A 17,545-nucleotide genomic window follows, 5' to 3' on the forward strand; every position below is an offset into this window, starting at 1 on the left:
CGGTGGTGCTGATGATCTACTCCTGGAGGGCTCCGCCCGAGCTCCGCACAAATCCGATCTAGAGGTAAAACTATGTGGAATAGGCTAGAGTTGCACGTGGCAAAGTTGTGTCTCAAAAAGCCCTAAACCACCACTATATATAGGAGGGAGGGGGAGGGGCTAGCCTTGAGGGACAATGCCCTCAAGGTGTGCCGGCCGCCAGGAGGAGGAGGACTCCTCCGCCAGTTCGGTTTGGGAAGGATGAGTCCTCCTCTTCCTTCCCACCTCCCTCTTTCTTTTTTCTTTTTCTTTTCTTTTGGTATTTCCTTTATGTGGCGCCATAGCCCTCTTGGGCTGACTCCACCATCCCACTAAGGACTTTTGGTGCCACTCTAGGGCCTTGGGCTCACTCCCGGGTGACTGGGCCCCTCCCGGTTAACACCGAGAACCCATTCGTCACTCCCGATACACTACCGGAATTGCCCGAAACTTTCCAGTGCCAAATGAAACCACCCTGTATATCAATCTTCGTTTCTGGACCATTCCGGAAACCCTCATGACGTCCGTGATCTCATCTGGGACTCCGAACAATATTCGGTAACCACACATATAACTCAACTGTATTAAAACATCATCGAACCTTAAGTGTGCAGACCCTGCGGGTTCGAGAACTATGTAGACATGACCCGAGACACTCCTCGGTCAATATCCAATAGCGGGACCTGGATGCCCATATTGGATCCTACATATTCTACGAAGATCTTATCGGTTGAACCTCAGTGTCAAGGAGTCATATAATCCCGTATGTCATTCCCTTTGTCCTTCGGTATGTTACTTGCCCGAGATTTGATCGTCGGTATCCGCATACCTATTTCAATCTCATTACCGACAAGTCTCTTTACTCGTTCCGTAATACAAGATCCCGTGACTTACACTTAGTCACATTGCTTGCAAGGCTTGTGTGTGATGTTGTGTTACCGAGTGGGCCCCGAGATACCTCTCTATCACACGGAGTGAAAAATCCCAGTCTTGGTCCATACTAACTCAACGGACACCTTCTGAGATACCTGTAGAGCACCTTTATAGTCACCCAATTACGTTGCAACGTTTGATGCACACAAGGTATTCCTCCGGTGCGAGTGAGTTATATGATCTCATGGTCATAGGAATAAATACTTGACACGCAGAAAACAATAGCAATAAAACGACACGATCAATATGCTACGTTCATAGTTTGGGTCTAGTCGATCACATGATTCTCCTAATGATGTGATCCAGTTATCAAGCGACAACACTTGCACATAGTCAGAAAACCTTGACTATCCTTGATCAACTGGCTAGCCAACTAGAGGCTTGCTAGGGACATTGTTTTGTCTATGTATCCACACATGTATCTATGTTTCCATTCAATACAATTATAGCATGGATAATAAACAATTATCTTGGTAACATGAAATATAATAATAACTATTTATCATTGCCTCTTGGGCATATTTCCAACATTATCCCACTTGCACTAGAGTCAATAATCTAGTCCTCACATCGTCATGCGATTTACATTGTAATAAATCTAACACCCATACAGTTATGGTGTTGATCATGTTTTTCCCCTGGAAGAGGTTTAGTCAGCGGGTCTGCTACATTCAGATCCGTGTGCACTTTGCAAATATTGACGTCCTCTCCTTCGACGTAGTCGCAGATGAGGTTGAAGCGTCGTTTGATGTGTCTGGTCTTCTTGTGAAACCTTGGTTCCTTTTCTAAGGCAATGGCACCAGTGTTGTCACAGAACAAAGTTATTGGATTTAGTGCGCTCGGCACAACTCCAAGATCCGTCATGAACTGCTTCATCGAGACACCCTCCTTTGCTGCCTCCGAGGCAGCCATGTACTCCGCTTCACATGTAGAATCTGCTACGACCCTTTGCTTGGAACTACACCAGCTTACCGCACCCCCATTAAGCATAAATACGTATCCGATTTGCGACTTAGAGTCATCCGGATCAGTGTCAAAGCTTGTGTCGATGTAACCCTTTACGACGAGCTCTTCGTCACCTCCATAAACGAGAAACATTTCCTTAGTCCTTTTCAGGTACTTCAGAATATTCTTGACCGCCGTCCAGTGATCCACTCCTGGATTAGTCTGAAACCTGCCTGCCATACTTATAGCCAAGCCGACGTCTGGTCTAGTGCACAACATTGCATACATGATAAAACCTATGGCTGAAGCATAGGGGACGAAACTCATTTGTTCTGCATCTTCCGCAGTTGCTGGGCACTGAGTCTTACTCAATTTTATACCTTGTAACACTGGCAAGAACCCTTTCTTGGATTGTTCCATTTTGAACTTCTTCAAAAATTTATCAAGGTATGTGCTTTGTGAAAGTCCTATCAGGCGTATCGATCTATCCCTATAGATCTTAATGCCTAGAATGTAAGCAACTTCTCCTAGGTCCTTCATAGAGAAACTTTTATTCAATTAGTCCTTTACGCTCTCCAAAAACTCCACGTTGTTTCCAATCAGCAATATGTCATCCACATATAATATTAGAAACGCCACAGAGCTCCCACTCACTTTCTTGTAAATCCAAGATTCTCCAACCACTTGTATAAACCCAAATGCTTTGATCACCTCATCAAAGTGCTTATTCCGACTCCAAGATGATTGCTAGTCCATAAATGGATCGCTGGAGCTTGCATACTTTGTTCGCTTTCGTTGGATCAAAAAAACCTTCGGGTTGCATCACATACAACTCTTCCTTAAGAAAACCATTAAGGAACGCCGTTTTGACATCCATCTGCCAGATTTCATAATCGAAAAATGCAGCTATTGCTAACATGATTCGGACGGACTTAAGCATCGCTACTCGTGAGAATGTCTCATCGTAGTGAACTCCTTGAACTTGTGAAAAATCTTTTGCCACAAGTCGAGCTTCATAAACGGTCACATTACCGTCGGCGTCCGTCTTCTTCTTAAAGATCCATTTGTTCTGAATAGCCTTGCGGCCTTCACGTAGTACTTCCAAAGTCCACACTTTGTTTTCGTACATAGATCCTATCTCGGACTTCATGGCCTCCAGCCATTTGTTGGAATCCGGGCCCACCATTGCTTCTTCATAATTCAAAGGTTCATTGTTGTCTAACAACATGATTGATAAGACATGATTACCGTACAACTCAGGACTAGTACGTGATCTTGTCGACCTGCGAGGTCCGATAGGAACTTGATCTGAAGTTTCATGATGATCATCATCAACTTCCTCCTCAACCGGCGTCGCAACGACACGGGTTACCCCTTGCCCCGTGCCACCATCCAGAGGGACTAGAGGTTCGACAACCTCATCAAGTTCTATTTTGATCCCACTCAATTCTTTCGAGAGAAACTGCTTCTCAAGAAAAGCTCCATTTTTAGCAACAAACACTTTTCCCTCGGGTTTGAGATAGAAGGTGTACCCAACTGTCTCCTTTGGGTAACCTATGAAGACAAACTTTTCCACTTTGGGTTCCAGCTTTTCAGGCTGAAGCTTTTTGACATAAGCATCACATCCCCAAACTTTAAGAAGCGACAACTTTGGTCTTTTGCCATACCACACTTCGTATGGTGTCGGCTCAACGGATTTTGATGGTGCCCTATTTAAAGTGAATGCAACTGTCGCTAATGAATAAACCCAAAACAATAAAGGCAAATCGGTAAGAGACATCATAGATCAAACCATTTCTAACAAAGTACGATTATGATGTCCGGACACACCATTACGCTGTGGTGTTCCAGGCGGTGTCAACTGTGAAACAATTCCACATTGCCTTAAGTGAGCACCAAACTCGAAACTCAGATATTTACCCCCACGATCAGACCATAGGAACTTGATATTCTTGTTACGATGATATTCAACTTCACTCTGAAATTCCTTGAACTTCTCAAACATTTGAGACTTGTGCTTCATCAAGTAGATACATCCATACCTACTCAAATCGTCAGTAAAGGTGAGAAAATAACGATATCCGCCGCGCGCCTCCACACTCATCGGACCGCACACATCGGCATGTATGATTTCCAACAAGTCACTTGCACGCTCCATTGTTCCGGAGAACGGAGTCTTAGTTATCTTGCCCATCAGGCATGGTTCGCACGTGTCAAGTGAATCAAAGTCAAGTGACTCCAAAAGTCCATCAGAATGGAGTTTCTTCATGCGCTTTACACAAATATGATCCAAGCGGAAGTGCCACAAAAACATGGTGCTATCGTTGTTAACTCTAAATCTTTTGGTCTCAATGTTATGTATATGTGTATCATCGCTATCAAGATTCAATATGAACAATCCTCTCACATTGGGTGCGTGACCATGAAAGATATTACTCATAGAAATACAACAACCATTATTCTCTGACTTAAACGAGTAACCGTCTCACAATAAACAAGATCCAGATATAATGTTCATGCTTAACACATGCACTAAATAACAATTATTTAAGTTCATAACTAATCCTGATGGTAACTGAAGTGAAACTGTCCCGACGGCGATTGCATCAACCTTGGAACCATTTCCCACGCGCATTGTCACTTCATCCTTCGCCAGCCTTCGTTTATTCCGCAGTTCCTGTTTCGAGTTGCAAATATGAGCGACAGAACTGATATCAAATACCCAGACACTACTGCGAGAGTTGGTTAAGTACACATCAATAACATGTATATCGAATATACCTGATTTTTCCTTGGCTGCTTTCTTATCAGCCAAATACTTGGGGCAGTTGCGCTTCTAGTGACCCAGTCCCTTGCAATAATAACACTTTGTTTCAGGCTTAGGCCCAGCCTTGGGTTTCTTGGTCGGATTGGAAACAGTCTTGCCACTCTTCTTGGAGTTACCCTTCTTTCCTTTGCCGTTTCTCTTGAAACTAGTGGTCTTATTGACCATCAACACTTGATGCTCTTTCCGGAGTTCCGACTCTGCGACTTTCACCATCGCGAATAACTCGCTGGGTGACTTGTTCATCCCTTGCATGTTATAGTTCAACACAAAGCTCTTGTAGCTTGGTGGCAGTGATTGAAGAATTCTGTCAGTGGTAGCCTCTTGCGGGAGTTCAATCCCCAGCTCAGCTAGACAGTTTGAGTACCCAGACATTTTGAGCACATGTTCACTTACAGATGAATTCTCCTTCATCTTGCAAGCATAGAATTTATCGGAGGTCTCATACCTCTCGATCCCGGCGTTCTTGTGAAAGATAAACTTCAATTCCTGGAACATCTCATATGCTCCATGACGCTGAAGTCCTGGCTCCAAGCCATACAAGACTGCACATTGAACTACTGAGTACTCCTCCTTACGTGTTAACCAAGCATTCTTAACATCCTGGTCAGCCGTAGCGGGTGGTTCATCTCCTAGCGCAGCATTAAGGAAATAATCTTTCTTCCCACCTTGCAGGAGCAACTTAAGATGACGAGCCCAGTCTACAAAGTTGCTTCCATCATCTATCAACTTAGCTTTCTCTTGGAAGGTATTAAAATTCAGGGTGACTGTCGCGTGAGCCGTTCATCTACAACACAAATTTTTGCAAAGTGGACTTAGACTATGTTTAATATAATTAGAGTTTAACTAATCAAATTACTGATAAACTCCCACTCAAAAAGTACATCTCTCTAGTCATTCGAGTGGTACCTGATCCAAATTCACTAACTCAAGTCCTATCATCACGTGAGTTGAGAATAGTTTCAGTGGTAAGCATCTCTATGCTAATCATATCAACTATACGATTCATGCTCGACCTTTCGGTTTGATGTGTTCCGAGGCCATGTGTGAACATGCTAGGCTCGTCAAGTTTAACCCGAGTGTTCGGCGTGTGCAACTGTTTTGCACCCGCGGTATGTGAACGTTGAGTCTATCACACCTGATCATAACGTCGTGTCTCGAAACGACGAAGTGTCGCAACAGAGCATAGTCGGGGAGAACACAATTTCGTCTTGAAATTTTGGTGAGAGATCACCTCATAATGCTACCGTCGTTCTAAGCAAAATAAGGTGCATAAAAGGATTAAGATCACATGCAATTCATAAGTGACATGATATGGCCATCATCTTGTCCTTCTTGATCTCCATCACCAAAGCACCGGCATGATCTTCTTGCCACCGACTCCACACCATGATCTCCATCAACGTGTTGACATCGAGGTTGTCGTGCTATCTATGCTATTACTACTAAAGCTACGACCTAGCAATATAGTAAACGCATCTGCAAACACAAACGTTAGTTTAAAGACAACCCTATGGCTCCTGCCGGTTGCCGTAGCATCGACATGCAAGTTGATATTAACTATTACAACATGATCATCTCATACATCCAATATATCATATCACGTGATTGGCCATATCATATCACAAGCAAACCCTGCAAAAACAAGTTAGACGTCCTCTAATTTGTTGTTGCATATTTTACGTGGCTGCTATGGGTATCTAGTATGATCGCATCTTACTTACGCAAAAACCACAATGGAGATGTGCAAATTGCTATTTAACCTCTCCAAGGACCGCCTCGGTCAAAGCCAATTCAACTAAAGTTGAAGAAACAGTCACCCGCTAGTCATCTTTATGCAAGGAGGTTGCATGTCAATCGACGAAACCAGTCTCTTGTAAGCGTACGAGTTATGTCGGTCTGGGCCGCTCAATCCAACAATACCGCCGAATCGAGAAAATACTAAGGAGGGCAGCAAATCGAACATCATCGTCCACAAAACCTTTTGTGTTCTACTTGAGATAACATCTACACATGAACCTAGATCATGATGCTACTGTTGGGGAACGTTGCATGGGAAACAAAAATTTTCCTACGCACACGAAGACCTATCATGGTGATGTCCATCTACGAGTGGAGATTAGATCTACGTACCCTTGTAGATCGCACAACGGGAAGCGTTAAGAAACGTGATTGATGTAGTGGAACGTCTTCACGTCCCTCGAACCGTTCCATGAACCATGTCGCGATCCGTCCCACGATCCGTTCCGATCTAGCGCCGAACGGACGACACCTCCGCGTTCAGCACACGTACAACTTGACAATGATCTCAGCATTCTTGATCCAGCAAGCACGACAGAGAAGTAGATGAGTTCTTCGGCAACATGATGGCGCTCCAGTGGTGGTGATGATCTACTCCTGCAGGGCTCCGCCCGAGCTTCGCAGAAATCCGATCTAGATGTAAAACTATGTGGAATAGGCTAGAGTTGCACGTGGCAAAGTTGTGTCTCAAAAATCCCTAAACAACCACTATATATAGGAGGGAGGGGGAGGGGCTATCCTTGAGGGACAAGGCCCTCAAGGTCCGTCGACCGCCAGGAGGAGGAGGACTCCTCCTCCAATTCGGTTTGGGAAGGAGGAGTCCTCGTGACTCCTCCTTCCCACCTCCCTCTTTCCTTTTTCTTTTTTCCTTTCTTTTGGTATTTCCTTTATGTGGCGCCATAGCCCTCTTGGGCTGACTCCACCAGCCCACTAACGACTTGTGGCACCACCCTAAGGCCTTGGGCTCACCCCCGGGTGGGTGGGCCCCTCCCGATGAACACCCGGAACCCATTTGTCACTCCCGGTACACTGCCGGAATTTCCCGAAACTTTCGGGTGACCAAATAAAACCATCCTATATATCAATCTTCATTTATGGACCATTCCGGAAACCCTCGTGACGTCCGTGATCTCATCCGGGATTCCGAACAACATTCGGTAATCACACATATAACTCAACTATACTAAAACATCATTGAACCTTAAGTGTGCACACCCTGCGGGTTCGAAAACTATGTAGACATGACCTGAGACACTCCTCAGTCTATATCCAATAGCGGGACCTGGAAGCCCATATTGGATCCTACATATTCTTCAAAGATCTTATCGGTTGAACCTCAGTGTGAAGGAGTCATATAATCCCGTATGTCATTCCCTTTGTCCTGCGGTATGTTACTTGCCCGAGATTCGTCGTCGGTATCGGCATACCTATTTCAATCTCGTTACCGGCAAGTCTCTTTATTCATTCCGTAATACAATATCCCGTGACTTACACTTTGTCACATTGCTTGCAAGGCTTGTGTGTGATGTTGTATTACCGAGTGGGCCCCGAGATACCTCTCCGTCACACGGAGTGACAAATCCCAGTCTTGATCCATACTAACTCAATGGACACCTTCGGAGATACGTGTAGAGCACCTTTATAGTCACCCAGTTACATTGCGATGTTTGATGCACACAAGGTATTACTCCGGTGCCAGTGAGTTATATGATCTCATGGTCGTAGGAATAAATACTTGACACACAGAAAACAATAGCAATAAAACGACACGATCAATATGTCACGTTCATAGTTTGGGTCTAGTCCATCACATGATTCTCCTAATGATGTGATCTAGTAATCAAGCGAAAACACTTGCACATAGTCAGAATACCTTGACTATCCTTGATCAACTGGCTAGCCAACTAGAGGCTTGCTAGGGACATTGTTTTGTCTATGTATCGACACATGTATCTATGTTTTCATTCAATACAATTATAGCATGGATAATAAACGATTATCTTTGTAACAAGAAATATAATAATAACTATTTATCATTGCCTCTAGGGCATATTTCCAACAGATAATCCCTCAACTTCAAACTCAGGGGTCAATTTTGAAAAGTAAATTGCTAGTAGTGAAAAGGATAACACGTCTCAAGGAACAAGTGGGGAAAATGCCTTTGCCTGTGTTCCTCCTCCCGTGGACTATGGAGGACCGGTCCACTCTCTGCATATTGTGAATATACGCCCCCACCTGTGACGCCCTCGGCTTAATCGTACGCTAATCATACACGCAAATGCGTACGATCAAACCCAAGGACTCACGGGGAGATATCACAACACAACTCTAGACACAAATAAAATAACATCAGCTTCATATTACAAGCCAGGGGCCTCAAGGGCTAGAATACGAAAGCTCGATAAGCACACGAGTCAGCGGAAGCAACAATATCTGAGTACAGACATAAAACAACATGGGGGTGCCTTAGAGAAGGCTAGCACAAAAGATACAACGATCGAACGAGGCGAGGCCTCCTGCCTGGGAACCTCCTAACTACTCCTGATCATCAGCGGCCTCCACGTAGTAGTAGGCACTGTCGGGGTAGCAGTCGTCGGTGGCGGGGACCTCCATCTCCTGGGCTTCATCATCTGGTCGCAGCAAACGGATCAAGGGGACAAGGGGGGAGCAAAGCAACGGTGAGTACTCATCCAAAGTACTCGCAAGTCTTACATCAGAACTATTCTAATTATGCATCAGTATCAAAGAAGGGGGTTATATGTGGACTGACTGCAGCAATGCGAGATTAGAGAGAGAAGGCCTAGTCCTATCGAATACTAGCATCTTCAGGGTCTTGCAGCAATAGACGAGAGTAGAACAGGGGGTAACACATTAATAGTCATATTGTTGCAGCAATATTAAAGTGAGGTCACGCCTAAAGATCCTCCCTCGACTCCCTGCGAGGAAGCAATCCCGAGGCAAACTAATTCCAGTTAAGTAAAAATTGTAGTTGTATAAGATCGGGGCACAACTCCAAGTCGTCCTGTAACCGTGGACACGGCTATCCGAAAAGTTAATTTTCATCCCTGCAGGGGTGCACCACATGTCCCGTCACGCTCGATAGCACTCTGGCCGGACATACTTTTCTGGGTCCTGCCGGGCCTCGGAATATCGACACGTCGCAGCCCCACCTAAGACTAATCAGAGAGGCCAGCCCGCCGGTCTAAATCCTAAGCACAAAGGGTTCATGGGCCCAGTTCCCCTTCACGCTCCTGCACGTGGCGTGGGCGGCCGACGTCAGTCCTAGCATCCCTTACTCACAAGCGCGATGCATCTCGGGACCACTCGGGCGCGCGCCGCTACACTGCTGGCATCTGAAAAGCTTCGGCTGATACCGCGACGCCGAGTACCCATAATTCTTCCCGCGTAGCCGGTTAGTGCGAAAAGGTCTCCGACCAACCCAGATCAAATACCCAAATCCATTAGCATTTTAATTAGGCCAGCAACACAGTCTCGCGGGAATCCACCCGTCTTACAACTAATCACCGAAGATCCCTGTAACATGGTCGAGTAACTGTGTGGTTGTAACATCGGGGGAATCCGAGGTATCACCCTCGTTGGATCCCGAACGATGTACCCGTCAAGGTGGGCTTAGAGGAATCACCCTCGGGGGTCCCACACTCGCGGGGTGGCACGACAGAGACGTCATCGGGAATGGTGAAAGAGGAATCACCCTCGATAACCACGACCGACTAGCTATACTACAGAGATATCATCAGGAGTACTTAGCGAGGTGTCACCCTCGGTACCCGATAGTATCCCTGTAGCGTCGTACAACGAAGGGGGGTGAACGTGCTGTGTCGGGTCTGGCTCGTCGATCAGAGATCGAGATTCGAAAACAAGCGGGGCAACTGAACTACGGGGTCAGAGGGGATGACTGCTCCACCTATACTAAGCAGGTTAAAGGTACAAGACTGAAAGTAGCAGTTCATCATAAACAGGCTATGCATCAGATATAGGAGCTAACTACAACAGTAGCAAAATACTAATGCAAGCAGTAGGAAGAAAGACATAGGCGATATAGGAATGATCAAGGGGAATTTGCTTGCCTTGCTGCTCTGCGGCAAAGGACTGATCGGCAGGGTCGTAGATGTACCCGGCAGCAGCGTCAGTCTCGGGGTCTACCGGTAAGAAGAGGGGGAAGAAACAATAAATAATAGCACCGATGCAACACAAAACATGACATGGAAAGATGCATGCTAGATATGAGCTAACGCAGGAACATCCGTCATAGACGGGTCGGAAGAATATCTGACGATATTTTCCGGGTCTCGGGCTACTACCGGTTACACTGGAAACGATGGAAAAGTTCCATGTTTGCTATGCTAGGGACGCGTGACAGACGAACGGACCGTGTATCCGGGTTCGTCTCGCTTTGCTGATCAACTTTCATGTTGAAAATATTTCGATCTGACTTACGGATTATTTAATATTAATTTTCAAAGTTTTATTAATTATTTAGGAATTAAAAACAGATTTAAAAGATTTAATAAAATTCCAATATGACATCATCGCGATGTCAAGCTGACATCACATTTGACTGGTCAACTGACCAGCGGGTCCCGAACGTCATAGGCACAAGTTTTATTTAAGATTAATTATTTATTAATCAGATTAATTCAACGAGGGACCCACGTGTCATACTCTACTTATGTTAATTAATTATTTTAACTAAAATATCTATTTATTTATTTATTTAAGAAAAACATTATTTTTAATTATCGCGTGGGGCCTCCCTGTCATTGACAGCGGTGCATTGGCCCCACTGGTAAGTGGCCTAAGGTTATTTTCTCATTTATTTTTATTAGATACCTATCCGTGCAAATACCGTATTCCTCTAAATATCCAAATACACAAATACATACATCACATCTCATACATACATACATACATACGCATCTAATACACCATTTGATTTTATTTCTTTTCTCTCAAAAGCTCTCATCTCTCTCTCTGCTAACAGAGAGACAGAGAACTCACTTTGCTCCAACTCCACCTAGAAGAACCTAAACTTCAAATCCTCCTACCGGAGTCCACCGTCGACGGATCGAGGCCCCGTTTGCCGGAACGGAACCGGGACGTCGAGGAGAACGACAAGGTGGGAGGAGCCCGAGGAGGGGCTCACCGACGGTGACGTGACGGCCCGGTGAAGCCGGAGTTCGCACGTAGTTGACGGTGGAGACGGACGTGGTGGCGGTGACGGTGCCGATGGTGGTGATGTGCCGACGAGGGGGAGCCGGTCGGACCCGGCGAGATGATGACGTCTCCCTGCCCGGTCCCTCCCGGACCGAGCGGAAGATGGCTGACGGGAGGCCGGGGCGGTAGGCCGGCGAGGTGGAGGCCGAGGCAACCGGGGCCCCCTGCCGGCGGGGTGGAGGGGGTGGCTCGCCGGCGGGAAGGAGGGGCTCGGCCGGCGGGGTGAGGGGAGGTGCCGCCGGGGGAGGGAGGAGGCCGTGGGGGGAGGTGGCCGTGGGGGGAGGAGGCCGCCGGGGATCTGCGGGAGGGAGAGGGGCTCGGTGGGGGAGGCGAGATGGGGAGGGAGAGGGAGTCGTCACGGGAGAGAGGAGGGAGATCGTGGGGGGGTGGGGGCTCCCGCTCGTGGGGTGGGAGGACCGAGAGAGAGAGGGAGTGTCGGTGGGGGGGTGGGGCCCCCACGAGGGGGGTGGCTGGCGGCGGCGCATTGGGGGGAGGGGAGGGAGTAGCGAGGGGAGGGTGGCCTCTCGCTAGGGTTTGGCGGGAGGGGGCGTGGGAGGTGGCCGGCTGGGCCTTGAGCCCAGTTGGGCCACGGGGGTTGTTTCCCTTTTTTTTTTGATTTGTTTTCTATTTTGTTTTACCTTTTCCCTTTTCTTTTTATTAATCCTTTCTTTCAATTTTCTTTTCTTTCTTTTATCATTATTATTTCTTTAATACTTTCCCCCCTTTTTTTACATATATATTCTTTTAATATTTGCAATGAACTCATAACGTACTCTACTTTTGTTTTCAAATTTTGAAATCCGGACAAACTCGAATCAACGCGGGTCTGAGATGGAAATCCGATGACGTGGCATCATTAGCGGTTGATCACTGTAGCTTAATTACAATTACTACTGTAGCAAAAGTCGAGGATGTCACAATTCTCCCCTACTAATAAGAATTCTCGTCCCGAGAATTAAGAGGTAGAGGGAAAGAGCCCGGGGTATTCATCACGAAGATGATCCTCGCGTTCCCAAGTGGCTTCATCTTCAGAGTGATTTGACCACTGCACCTTAAGGAACTTAGTGACCTTGCGACGAGTCTTACGTTCAGCTTGGTCGAGAATGCGGACCAGATGCTCTTTATAAGAGAGGTCTTGTTGTAGCTCAAGCATATCGTGATCCACTGCTCGAATAGGGTCCTTGAAGCAGCGACGGAGCTGAGAAACATGGAAGACATCGTGAACCTGAGAAAGGTTCGCCGGCAGTTCCAATTGATAAGCCACTCTTCCACGCCTTTCGAGAACAGTGAAAGGACCAATATAACGAGGAGCTAACTTGCCCTTGATTCCGAAACGGTGTGCACCTCTCATTGGTGTGACACGAAGATAAGCCTTTTCGCCAGGTTGATAGACCATATCTTGATGATGACGGTCATACTGACTCTTCTGACGAGACTGAGCAGCCTTCAGATTCTCATGAATAATGCGGACTTGATCTTCGGCATGTTGAATAATATCCGGACCGAAGAGTGATCGTTCCCCAGTTTCTGACCAATTCAGAGGAGTTCGACACCTTCGCCCATACAATACTTCGAAAGGGGCCATCTTCAGACTAGCTTGATAGCTATTGTTGTAAGAGAACTCGGCATACGGGAGAGATTCCTCCCATTTCTTACCGAAAGAAATGACACAAGCTCGAAGCATGTCCTCGAGAATTTGGTTGACTCGTTCAACTTGTCCCTGGGATTGAGGATGAAATGCAGTGCTGAAGGACAGATGAGTCCCCATAGCCTTCTGAAAACTTTCCTAGAATTTTGAAGTGAACAAGCTGCCACGGTCCGAACTGATTACCAACGGAATACCGTGAAGTGAAACAACTCTTGACATATAAAGATCTGCTAGCTGACTAGCATTAATCGTTTCTTTGACGGCCAGGAAATGTGCAACTTTGGACAGTCGATCAATGACGACAAGAATAGCATCATTACCCTTCTGAGATCTGGGAAAACCAGTGACAAAGTCCATTTCAACATGGTCCCATTTCCACTCGGGAATAGAGATAGGTTGCAGAGTTCCAGCAGGCTTTTGGTGTTCTGCTTTGATACGCCGGCATATATCACATTCCGCCACATAGCGTGCAATGTCTTGTTTCATATTGGGCCACCAGAATCTTTGCCGGATGTCTTGGTACATCTTGGTACTACCCGGGTGAATAGACAATGGTGTGTCATGAGCTTCTTCCATCACCTTCCCAGTCATCCTGAGATTTTCCTTCTTATTTGGGACGAATAGGCGACCCTTGAAATACAAGGCGCCACCTTCATCAACAGTGAAAAAGGAGGGTTTACACTTAGCAATATAGCTCTTAATCCTGTCGACATCATCATCAAAGTTTTGTATATTCTTTATGGAGCTCACAAGATCTGGTTCAACCACTAGGTTACTGAGGGAACCCTGATTAACAACACGAAGGTTCATCTTTTGATACTCTTGAGGAGGGGGAACAAGGTAACCCTGAGGAACAATGTGGAGGTTCAGCTTACGGAATTCCTCTTGCAAACGATCGTGAACCTGATGAACCTGGAGGTGGTTGCAGTATGACTTGCGACTTAAGGCATCATCCATTACATTAGCCTTGCCAGGGGTATATGATATACTACAGTCAAAATCTGCTATACGCTCCATCCATCTTTGTTGACGCAGGTTCAGCTCCGGTTGAGTGAACAAGTACTTCAGACTTTGATGGTCGGTGTAGATTTCACAGCGATTACCGACAAGGTATTGTCGCCATTCCTTCAATGCATGAATGACTGCGGCAAGCTCGAGATCATGAACTGGGTAGTTCTCTTCATGAGCATGCAGTTGACGTGAAGCATAAGCGATCACCTTGCGATCCTGCATTAGGACACAACCTATTCCTTGACGAGAAGCATCACAGTATATGACGAAATCCCTTTTCGTATCTGGAGGAGCAAGTACTGGAGCGGACGTCAGTTTGTCCTTGAGTGCCTGGAAACTTTCCTGACATTTATCAGTCCATTCATACTTAACACCTTTGTGAAGCAGGTTGGTTAAGGGCTTCGCAATCTTGGAGAAGTTCTCGATGAATCGACGGCAATAGCTGGCGAGTCCGAGAAAACTTCTGACTTGCTTGACATTCTTCGGGGGAGTCCAGTCAAGAATAGCTTGAATTCGTTCGGGGTTGACCGCAATACCATCCTTGGAAATCACATGACCAAGGTAAGTCACTTCGTCTAGCCAGAACTCACATTTGGAATACTTCGCATAGAGTTTATGCTCCCGAAGCTTATCCAGTACAAGACGAAGATGTTCAGCATGCTCTTCTTTGTTCTTTGAAAACACCAGAATATCATCCAGATATACCACGACAAATTTGTCGAGGTAGTCCATGAATATATAATTCATCAATCGAGAGAAAGTTGCCGGTGCATTGGTTAAGCCGAAGGACATGACGGTGTACTTGTATGATCCATATCGAGTAACAAAGGCGGTCTTTGGAATATCCTCCTTGCGAACACGAATCTGGTGGTATCCCAATCTCAAGTCGAGCTTAGAGAAAACGGTGGAACCAGCAAGTTGATCATACAAATCATTTATCCGCGGGAGAGGATATTTGTTTTGAATAGTGGCCTGGTTGATAGGACGATAGTCTTGAACCAATCGATTTGTCCCATCCTTCTTCTTAACAAAGAGAGAAGGTGCTCCCCAAGCAGAGGAACTCGGACGGATGAAACCCAGACGGAGCGAGTTGTCAATTTCTTGCTTAAGTTCAAGGACTTCATGTGGTGGCATTTTATAAGGACGCTTGGCAATAGGAGTGGTACCGGGTACCAAGTCAATGACAAACTCGACAGCTCGAGCAGGGGGAATCCCCGGAAGTTCTTCTGGAAAGACATCTTGGAACTCTCGGACCACTGGAATGTTTTCAATCCCTTCAAGAGGTGACGCATTTAATGCATTCAAAGCATACAGTCGTGCCTCAGCATTACGGACGAGATGAGCATGGTAGCTTACTAGTTCATCTGAAGGGTGTAGGAGGTGGACGTTTTTGGTGGCACAAACGATCGACGCCGTATGAGCTTTCAACCAGTCCATCCCCAATATGAGATCAATGTTGGATGACTTTAGTAGGATGGGGTTGGCAAGGAATTCTAATCCTTCAATTTCAACTGGAACATGGGGGCAAACCACAGAGGTTCAGCATTCGCCCCCAGGGGTGTTTACCACTATCGGGATGTTCATCTCTTCGCTCCTAATGTCATGCATGTATGCAAAATTTTCCGACATAAAGGAATGCGATGCTCCTGTATCAAACAATACAGAAGCAGGTACTGAGTTAACGAGAAGTGTACCCATCACGGTAGCAGGCTGGTCTTGAGCTTGACCCATATCAATGTTGTTGGCCTGACCACGAACATAAGCAGGCTTAGTGTTGAAGTTGCGGTTCTGGTTGTTGCTACGGCCAGTTGCGGGAAGTGCCAGCTGATTCTGATTCTGCCTGCAGTCTCTAGCACGGTGACCTGGACGGCCACACTTGAAGCACAGCCCGTCCTCAGGACGGGATGGAGGAACTCGAGGTGGTGGAGCTGGAAGCCTCGGCTGCCTAGGTGGTGGAGGAGGCAAGCGAGGTGCAGCATAGGACGACCTCGGAGTAGGAGCAGGTGCATGGTACATGTTGTTGGGAATCCAGATCTTCCGCTTCTGTGCAGATGAGCCCGAAGATGAGCCCATGTCACGGTTGCGCTTGCTGCTATCTTTGTATTCCTGCAGACCAGTCTCAACCTGAATAGCCTTGTTCACGAGGGTGGCGAAATCAGCATAGTCCTGAACGAGGAGTGTCAGCTTGATATCAGGGTGGAGGCCTTCATGGAACTTCTCCTGCCTGCGTGCATCAGTCGCAATGTCTTCTTCAGCATAGCGAGATAATTCCAGAAATTCCCGCTGATAAGCATCCACAGTCTTGTTGGCCTGGACTAAGTTGTGGAACTCACGCTTCTTCCGGTCCATGATTCCCTGGGGAATGTATCGAGCACGGAAAGCAGCCTTGAACTCTGCCCAAGTGATGATAGTTCCATCGGGCTGAGAGCGCCTGTGGCTGTCCCACCATTGAGCAGCGGGACCCTTCAGAAAGTAGGCGGCAAAGTTGACATAGCTCGCCAGGGGCACATTGGCAGACTCTAGCTCATAAGAAATGTCACGGAGCCAGTCATCAGCATCAAGAGGCTGAGTTGAGCTGCGGTAGATCGCAGGGTTGAGACGGCAGAAGTCTTGCAGTGTCACACCTTGTGGTTGGTTCATGTTCGGCCTTTGGAACTGATCCATGAGCCCTTGCATAAACTGGCGGTTCAGCTCAAACTGTTGGATCATCCCCGCCATATACTCAGGAGGCGGGGGTGGTGCATCGTTGGCACGGCCACGCGGGCGGCCAGCTGGTCTAACCATCCTGTTAAATATTTAGCAGGGGTAGTTTAGCTTAAAGTAATCGAAAGGCATCGCACGCATTCATGAAGTAATCAAGCATAATGAAAGGGAAATGCGATAGATACTCCATAGTAGTTGAGTTCGACATACAGACCCATACATAAGTTCGATTACAGACTAACGATTAAAAACTCGAAATTTGGCGATAGCCCGGACGCATTTGACGATACCCTGGACTCACTAGGCGGCGCGCAGGCACGCGGTGGAAGAGTACCACAACGAGATGTAGCGATAAGGCTACATCAACGTCGGAGAGGACGATCGAATCCTGGTAGCTGGTGGTGATAGAAGGTAGGGACAGGACCCTG

Source organism: Hordeum vulgare, chromosome 1H (genome assembly GCF_904849725.1).
Source record: "Hordeum vulgare subsp. vulgare chromosome 1H, MorexV3_pseudomolecules_assembly, whole genome shotgun sequence".
In the NCBI taxonomy this organism is placed as follows: Eukaryota; Viridiplantae; Streptophyta; class Magnoliopsida; order Poales; family Poaceae; genus Hordeum; species Hordeum vulgare.